This window comes from Girardinichthys multiradiatus, chromosome 15, assembly GCF_021462225.1.
Source record: "Girardinichthys multiradiatus isolate DD_20200921_A chromosome 15, DD_fGirMul_XY1, whole genome shotgun sequence".
NCBI lineage: Eukaryota > Metazoa > Chordata > Actinopteri > Cyprinodontiformes > Goodeidae > Girardinichthys > Girardinichthys multiradiatus.
The window spans coordinates 39,696,961-39,706,539 of record NC_061808.1 but is presented as its reverse complement, the minus strand read 5'-3'; positions in this window follow the sequence as shown (position 1 = coordinate 39,706,539).

The window sequence follows — 9,579 nt, the reverse complement described above, 5'->3', positions numbered from 1 at the left end:
CAACTGGCCAATTGTTTCTGCTGGAGCTGTTGGAGGCAGCGTTATCATTGTTGTTGATACTCCATGTTCTCTGCTGAAGGTCGAAGCTGCTGGTTAATTATTTACTGAATAGAAGAGATTAGATGTGAGACGTCTGGCTCCTGGCTTGTTCAAACAGAAACCATCTTGCTTGAAGAGTTGTCTTTTTTTCTCAAAAAATATTGAAGTTGTCAATGAAGTTCACAAATGTAGTAGCACATGTTTTTTCAACCACTTATTAATCATCAGAAGTCTCGAAAAATCCTCATCTCCACAGAAATCGGTGCAAAGGGTCTGCTGAGAAACACCTTGATATTGAGACCTCCAACAATATTCAGAAGACGAGTGAAATCCTCCTTCAGTCCTTCTGATTTTTTCTTAGCCACGTCATCCATGGCTCCACAGTGTATAATAAGGTTTTCTAGAGACAGGCGCTTTTCTGTGATTGCAAGAATATTCTCTAAGATATCGGACACCACGTTACTGGTCCCAATCATAACTTCTGTGTTTTTCTTGTTGCAGAGGTTTTTAATCCCATCCACAGCTGTGTTGCCCACTATTAGGGTTCTTGGTCTGGTGGGGCGCTTTTTCTCTGGCAGCTTAGGAGAAGACTGTTTAGAATGAAGGTTGTTCTCAAACCTTTTATTGTTCTCAGAAGATGGATCATTTTCCTGGTTTTCATTCTGTAGTGGAGCAAATCTGTTTTGGAGGAGAACTCCATTATTTCCAGCTGTCTCACTCCTATCAGTTGTTGTGACAGCAGCTCGCTGTCAAAGTCTCCTTTTCCCAGGGAAACAGGGGCATTTCTCTGTAATTCTGGCCATTCTAATTTATTTAATTGTTTAGATCTTCCAGTGAGTCGTCCACCTTGATATTTTGGGCTTGCCCCTAAAACATGTCAGGGGGGTCTGCCGGTAGGTTTATTCTCAGTGTTCTAATTGCCGGCTGAGTTGTTGAGCTGGCTGTCACTGTTTGGGATCACAGGCAGAGTTGAATCATCGCTGTACCTCATATTCACCTCCACATTCACTTCTAGTCAATGGATTTTCATTTCCAAAACAGACAATTTCTGTAAAAGTTTGTCGAAGTCCTCTGTGGTGAAGGGAGGCATTTTGTGCTGATTAGCTGGTGTCAACTTGTCCTGCTCTCAAGTTTGATTATACAAACTTCAAAATCCTTTAGAAAAAAATTAAAAATAATAATAATCCTTGGGAGTCACTGGTAAGAAGTAGTTTTAGTCCAATATTTCCGTAATTTTGGCTAAGAGATAAAAAGTTAGGAGTAAAAGAATGCAAGCAAGCAGGAGCTTAGGAGAAAAGCGTCTGAGCAGGCAGAGAGGTGGAAGTAGAACTATCTTCCTCCTGGATGAGCATCACCACTTAAAAAACTCTCATCGTTGTTTTAGTCAGTTTGTTTCACATATTCACTCAGATCTTTATATTATACCAGTAGGTGAAGTTGTTAGTATCTCATGTAGACTGACATATACTGTTGCATTTGGAGAGGATCTCAGATTAAATAAACATAGTTAGAGCTTCAATCCAGGTTCATTTTGTGTCTGCAGACTTTAGCCAATTTTTCTTTTTTTTCTTTTTATACATAAAGAGCAAGATTCAAAACATTTTCAAAAGGCAGATTGTGGCAGAATGTAAACAAAACTGCTTATTGATTGACAAAATAACATAAGCACACAATCACCATATCAAAGGCCCTACTTCTAGAGAATCACATTAACTTTTGGGGCCGGTTTTGGCCCGTGGGCCTTGCGTTTGTCACATGCCAGATAGAGTTAAAATCTTCATCAGAGCTCTCAGCGGAGACAGGCTTCTGCTGTTTGCAGAAGTTTTATCTTTGTTTTCAGGCAGCTGCATTTCCTGTGTCAAGGTCATTTCACAGAGCTGAAATTTAACTTCTCTCAAAAGAGGAAAAATAAAAAATGCACACATTCTGAGTCAAATATGGAATTATTTCCCTGTAAAATGAATCTTCTGCATGTTATTATGGTTGCTGGTAGTATAACATCATAGAATGATTTTTAAGGCGCCTTTTTATTCTCAGATCACTTCTTCAACAACATTCTGTTCTCCCTTATCTAGTCATTATTCACTGGGTTGTCCAGTTGGACAGTGTCCATGTTGTCCACAGGACCAACAGGTGTCATTGCCACCTCCTCTTTTCACTTGTCCTTTACCAAGTCCTCTAAAACCACCGCTTTCTCTGAAACCACCTCTTCTTCTGAATAATTTGGGGCTACCTTGGTATTCTGAACTGGGATGGGTGGCAGTCTGCCCCCCTTTTTGTTTTCAGTTTTCAGTTAAGCTGAAAGTTCTGCCTTGTGCTTTTCAACAGGCCTCAGTATTATGGCTATGTTAGTTAAAGGCTGCTCTTGCTGTTTTTTAATTTATCCTTTTGTTTTAATCTGTGTTAGGGGTTTGAAAACTTTTGTATTGTTTATCACTCATGTCTGCTCTAAGTGCTTTTTCCTCCTTACATGTCACAGAAAGGGAGATAGGTCAGAAGAGTGAGTTATGCTTTTATCAGCAACATCTAGGGACTGGTACGAGTCCTCACTCACTCTCTCTCTGCTTAAAATCAAGACACATGAACCCTAACCTTTCTGACCCCACACACACACACACACACACACACACACACACACACACACACACACACACACACACGCACGCACGCACGCACGCACGCACGCACGCACGCACGCACGCACGCACGCACGCACGCACACACCCTGAATGTTTGTTGAGCTGTGTGTCAACCAGCATGTATAAATAAAGAGACAGGGGTGCCAACACTTTGTAGTCTGTACTGCAGAGCTACCCTTGCAAGTAAATTGACTGTATCGTTCTTGCCTCTGAGTTGACTAAATAATACCTAACAATCTGTCTACCTGTGCACTGTGTGCACGCAGGGACTGAGAGGTCCCCTTTGTAATTATAATCTTTCTTCCATTTAGCAAGGGTTTTCACTGTATTTGGATTTTTTGAATGCATGAACTTAGCATCTCCCTCAAATGTGGGTTGCTTCCGGACGCAGCTTCCCATCTTTGGAGAAGGTGTATATACTTATTTTATATTTTAATGAATAGTTCCTAATCAAAAACCTTTTTACCTATTTATTATTATTATTATTTTACTTTGATTACTTATTATTATTATCTTATTTACTATCTTTTTTTAACTGTTTATTATTATCTTTTTATTTTTAGAACATAAAATAGGTATGTGCATCCATCAGCAAACAAAATTTCTCACCAAACCCTCAATTCCTCCTGGAAAACAGGCTTCTAGATGAAAAACTTAGTTTTCATTCGGTTTTCCACTTAGGGTTCTAATCCCGGAGGTAAAAGAGGTTTTAGACTGTTGTTAATAAAATGCCTAAAAATACAAATCAGAATTCCCTACAGCACAGGTTCAGTGGAGAGCAACTTTATGTTCACCCCGGTAAAGATTTCAGGTTGTCTCACTGAGAGGGCTGTATGATTCTGCAGACACACACACATGCACCAGGCTTTCCGTATTTTGCACAACACTTCTTTCTAAAGTAAGGATTTACTTCTTTCTAGAGTAAGGATTTTTCTAAGGAGTCGGCTGCTTTTGGTTCTCCTTAAGGGAAATTACGAGAGCCTCTAAACTCAAGACCCCTATTCCTTGGTGGCTGTTTTCGTGCCCCTGAAGGGCGCAACAGGAGCCTCTAAACCTTAAACCAAGTCCTTGGCAGCTGCTTTTGGGACCCTTAAAGGGGCAACTGGAGCCGCTAAACCTTAGCCAAGATTTATTTATCCTTTTCGCTCTTATTAGCTCGGATGCCAGGCCCATCTCCCTGCATTTTACCTAGGTTTAACTTTTTACCTCGTGCGTTCAATCGCACCTTCTGTTTGGGATCACATCGGTCCACAGTCCAGAGTCACAGTGCCCACGGAGCGGTTACCCACACAGAATTCACTGTGGAGGAGTTTAGTTCTGGAGGCTCCATGCAGACTTAACCCTCAGTCAGGCACCGGGCTCCTTCGAACGAGGGGACACCTGTGATCCGGCTCGAAGGACCAAAACAAATGTCAGCGTTAGACACACTGATAAACTCAGAGAAGGTATGCAATGAATACACAAGTGAGTCAAAGTTATCTTTGGCTGGCCAGGAAGAGACAGTCCATTCTCTCAGAGGAGCTGCCCTGTGTCACAGACTTTTATTAAAGAAAGGAGAAAAATAAACACTCATGTTACAGCATCGTGGGTGTGGCTACACACAGTTTCACAAATACAAGTCCAACTGAATAAAAGTGGTTCTATCCAGATACTGATACAGCACACACGTCCACATCTGGCACTCAAGGACACAAAGATTGGCTGGGGTCCGAACAGCCCTTTTCCCAGAACACCCCCGCACGCACACAAGTTCCTGCTCAGTCTACATAGCAACCAACCAAATGCAACTCTAAGACAAGATGACAATTCTGTTAATAGTTTATAAAACACTCAAGATAAATGTGAAAAGTCTTCTTTAATAACCTTTGAGTTTGATTTAACCGAGTACTCCACACCTGAAACAAAATTTCATTATAGTAGATCATTATCAGACGATGCTGTAACAACCTTTAAAGAATCTGTTCCACTTTTAATTTCCTCATTATCACAAAAACCCAGTAGAGGGCAATAATTTTGTTTCTTCCCCTTCACAAATTGATTCTTTTGTTCATAGTGTTACTTCATCATTGCGTGATGCATTAGACAATTCAGCCCCCTTGAAAAAGAAGGTAATTATTCATAGGAGGCTAGCTCCCTGGTTTAATTCAAAGCTGTGTACTTTAAAGCACAATGTTAGAAAATTGGAGAGAAACGGCGTTCTACACACCTAGAGGATTCCTACTTAATCTGGAAAAATAGCCTACTGTTGTATAAAAAGACACTTCGCCAAGCTACAACAGCATATTTCTCATCATTAATAGAAGAGAACAAGAATAATCCTAGGTTTCTCTTTAGTACAGTTGCTAAACTTACACACAGTCATAGCTCTGTTGAGCCATCCATTCCCTTAGCTCTTAGCAGTCATGACTTTATGGGATTCTTCTTAAATAAAATTGATTCTATTGAAAAGAAAATCTTTGACATACTCCCGAAGATGATAACTTCATCCTCAGCAAGTGAGACAACATTGGAAATAACTGCAGAACCTGATTTGTGTTTGGACTGTTTTGATCCTGTGGAGCTTCCTGAGTTATCAGAAATATTAGCTTCATCTAAACCTTCAACTTGTATGTTAGACCTAATCCCAACCAAATCTATCCTTAGTAAATGGATATGTACCACAGGCTTTTAAGGTAGCTGTAATTAAACCTTTACTTAAGAAACCTTCGCTTGATCAAGATAATTTAATAAATTACAGACCTATATCCAATCTTATCTAAAATATCTAAAATTATTGAGAAAATAGTTGCTAATCAAATGTGTGAGCATTTACACAGCAATGACCTCTTTGAAGAGTTTCAGTCAGGTTTCAGAGCTCATCATAGTACTGAAACAGTTCTATTCAATTCAGTTTATTTATATAGCGCTAATTCACAACACATCATCTCAAGGCACTTCACAAAAGTCAGGTTCATACATTCCAATTAGTCCCAATCATTGAACAGTGCAGTCAGATTCAGTTATTTATTCAAATTGGATAAAAAGTTTTTCTATCTAAGGAAACCCAGCAGATTGCATCCAGTCAGTGACTTTGCAGCAATCCCTCATACTGAGCATGCATGTAGCAACAGTGGAGAAGACAAACTCCCTTTTAACAGGAAGAAACCTCCAGCAGAACCAGAACCAGGCTCAGTATGAGCGGCCATCTGCCACGACCGACTGGGAGTTTGAGAGAAAGAACAGAGACACAAAGAGAACAAAGAAGCACTGATCCAGGAGTCCTTTCTATGGGAAGGAAAAGTAAATGTTAATGGATGAAGCTCTTTTAGTCTCCTTTCATCTAGAAAGAAAGAACAGATAAACTCTGAGCCAGTTTTCAAGGTTAGAGTCTGAAAGAGAGCACATAGAGTTAGTTACAGTAAAAGCTCTGTCAATTGCCATGTCTATGTGAGAGAAAGGGTTAAACACTGAAAGACAGGGCCATGTGGATCATCGGTAGAGGGTGAGCATTAAGTTGTTGCCAGCAGAAGCTTGGACGATGCCCCCCTCCAGGAAAGTGTCACAGGTAGACACAGAGTCAGGCCAGGTGTAGCTTCTAGGAAGAGAAAAGAGAGAGAACATAAAGTTAAAAGCTGAATTAACAGCAAATAATGCAAAATTGGAGAGTAGTATGAGAATGTAGCGAAGAGGGTGAAAGTGGTCATTATGTCCTCCAGCAGCCTAAGCCTATAGCAGCATAACTACAGAAATAGCTCAGGATAACCTAAGCCACTCTAACTATAAGCTTTATCAAAAAGGAAAGTTTTAAGCCTAGCCTTAAAAGTAGACAGGGTGTCTGCCTCACGGACTAAAACTGGGAGCTGGTTCCACAGGAGAGGAGCCTGATAACTAAAGGATCTGCCTCCCATTCTACTTCTAGAGACTCTAGGAACCACCAGTAAATCTGCAGTCTGAGAATGAAGTGCTCTGTTAGGAATATATGGAACAATCAGATCTCTGATGTATGATGGAGCTAGATCATTAAGGGCTTTATATGTGAGGAGGAGAATTTTAAATTTTATTCTGGATTTAACAGGGAGCCAATGAAGGGAAGCTAAAGTAGGGGAAATATGATCTCTCTTTTTAATTTTCATCAGAACTCTTGCTTTTATTTTCTCTCTCTTTTCTCTTCCTAGAAGCTACACGTGACTTGACTCTGTACCTACTTTTGACACCTTCCTGGAGGGGGGCAAGGTCCAAGCTCCTGCTGCCAACAACTTAATGCTCACCTTCTAACGATCATACACAAGACAGACCGGCCCTGTCTTTCAGGGTTTAACCCTATTTTTCTCCTAGAAATAGCTACTAGCTGAGCTTCTACTGTGACTAACTGTAACCCTTCCTAACTCTAGACTTGCAAACTCTAACATCTGCTTTGTAATCTTTCTCTCCTAGAAGAAACCACTAAAGGAGCTACTACCATTAATGTTTCACTTTTCTTTCCTATAGAAAGGACTCCTGGATCAGTGCTTCTGTGCTCTTTTTCTGTTTCAGCTCTGTTCTCTCAAACCCCCAGTCGGTTGTGACAGATGGCTGCTCACACTGAGCCTGGTTCTGCTGGAGGTTTCTTCCTGTTAAAAGGGAGTTTTTCCTCTCCACTGTCGCTACATGCATGCTCAGTATGAGGGATTGCTGCAAAGTCAATGGCAGTGACTGTCCACTGTCTCTACATGCTCATCCAGGAGGAGGGAATGCTGCAAGTCACTGACTGGATGCAATCTGCTGGGTTTCCTTAGATAGACAAACTTTTTAACCAATTTGAATAAATAACTGAATCTGACTGCACTGTTCGATAGTTAGGATTAATTGGAATGTGCGTACCTGACTTGAAATCTATATGATTTGAATTCATGAACTTAGCCCATTTTAAAGTTATCCACCTTTCACACAATGCAACAGGAAACAACACTCTCCAATAATTTTTAACTCTGCCTTCCTCCCTCCCTGTTGGATGGAGTAAGGGGGAGTCAGGTTTAGCTTCTAGATCAGAGGTCATTAACTGGCGGACCGAGGTCCGGGGCATGACCCAGAAGCTGTCCCATCCGGACCCATACCTACAGAAAATCAAAGGGGTAATATTTAAAACTTGACGGGCGCTTTTATTTTAACTTGCGTCGCTTTTATAGACTTCACGGTAGCGTCTTAGTGTGTACGGAAAAGGACAGACCAATTGCATGACAGTTAAGGCACACCACGTGATAGCTCTCAGCCAAACATGTCAGTGTATTCCTGGCGGTAAATATTGTGACTGCAGGAAGTGCAGAGAAGTCAGATGAGAAGGAGGCAAAGTGACACACGAAAATTGAGGAGATACAGACGGCCACATCATAGAAAGTAGAGAAAGGGACTAGTGAGACAAAGAAAGGGAGAGTAACAACTGCACCAGAGAAAGGGAGAAAGACACACAACAGCACTGGAGAGAGTTGAATGAGACTGGTGAGAAAAAAGAAAGGGAGAGTAATGAGTGCACCAGAAAAAGGAAGTCAGGACAGTGCTACAGAGAGTTGAACGAGACGGGTGGGACAGAGAAACGGAAAGATAAGGAACACATGGCGCTTTCTAAAAAAAGAAAAGTGGACAGTGAAAATAGGATCTTTAATCCGGAATGGACAGACTCATTTTTATTCATCCTTCCTGCTGGAAGCACTAAACCAGTGTGTCTCATATGTTCAGAAACCATAGCCCTTATTAAAAGTGCCAATGTGAAACGTCATTATGAGACAAAACATAAATGTTTTGAACATACACACCCAGTCAAGGCTGAAGGAAGAGCACAAAAAATAAGTTGTCTGAGAGCCCAGTATGAGCAGTCCACCAGGATCCTGAGCCACACTTTCACTGCCCAACAACGAGGTCATGAATGTTCTCTCAGAGTTGCTTGGATTTTAGGTCAACACAAAAAAGCATTTACTGAGGCAGGGGTTGTCAAAGAATGCACGAGTGCAGTAGCTGAAACACTACTTGAAGGGAAACAAAAATAAGAGCTGTGTGATAAAATAAAGCAAATACCCCTATTAGCAACATCTGCAACAAAAAGAGGTGAAATATTGACCCAGGATGTGCTATCTCAGTTAGATGAAGCCATGTGGAAAGCGCCGTGTGTAGGCTTAGCTGTGGGTGAGTCCATTGACATTTGTGACAATGCTGAGCTGTTTTATCAGAATCAGAATCAGCTTTATTGCCAAGTTCGTACATACAAACAAGGAATTTGATTCCGGTACACTTTGCTATTTGGTTTTGTTTTTGTATTACAGAATATACAAATTTACAATATACACATATATAATAAAAAGGTGCATTTGCAACATCTGTATGCTGTTGTTTTGTACTCTATTGAATGTTCAATAGAGAAAAAGCCTGGGGGAAGAAACTGTCTCTGTGGTGGCTGGTTTTAGTTAACAGTGCTCTGTAGGTAAAGCTCTGAAGGTAAAGCTCTGAAGGTAAAGCTCTGAACAGGGGCGAGGCCAAGGCCTTAAAAATTGTGTTCTTGCCAAAACATTTAAACAGCTACAACTTTCTGATAGATTGGCTGAATTAGAGCAAACCTAATTTGATTTATTCCCTTTCAGGAGACCAACAATCAGAATCAGAATCAGCTTTATTGCCAAGTTCGTACATACAAACAAGGAATTTGACTCCGGTACACTTTGCTCTTTGGTTTTGTTTTTGCATTACAGAATATACATATTTACAATGTACGATATACACATATATAATAAAAAGGTGAATTTGCAACATCTGTATGCTGTTGTTTTGTACTCAATTGAATGTTCAACAGAGAAACAGCCTGGGGGAAGAAACTGTCTCTGTGGTGGCTGCTTTTAGCGAACAGTGCTCTGTAGCGGCGGCCTGAAGGTAAAGCTCTGAACAGTTTATGTGCAGG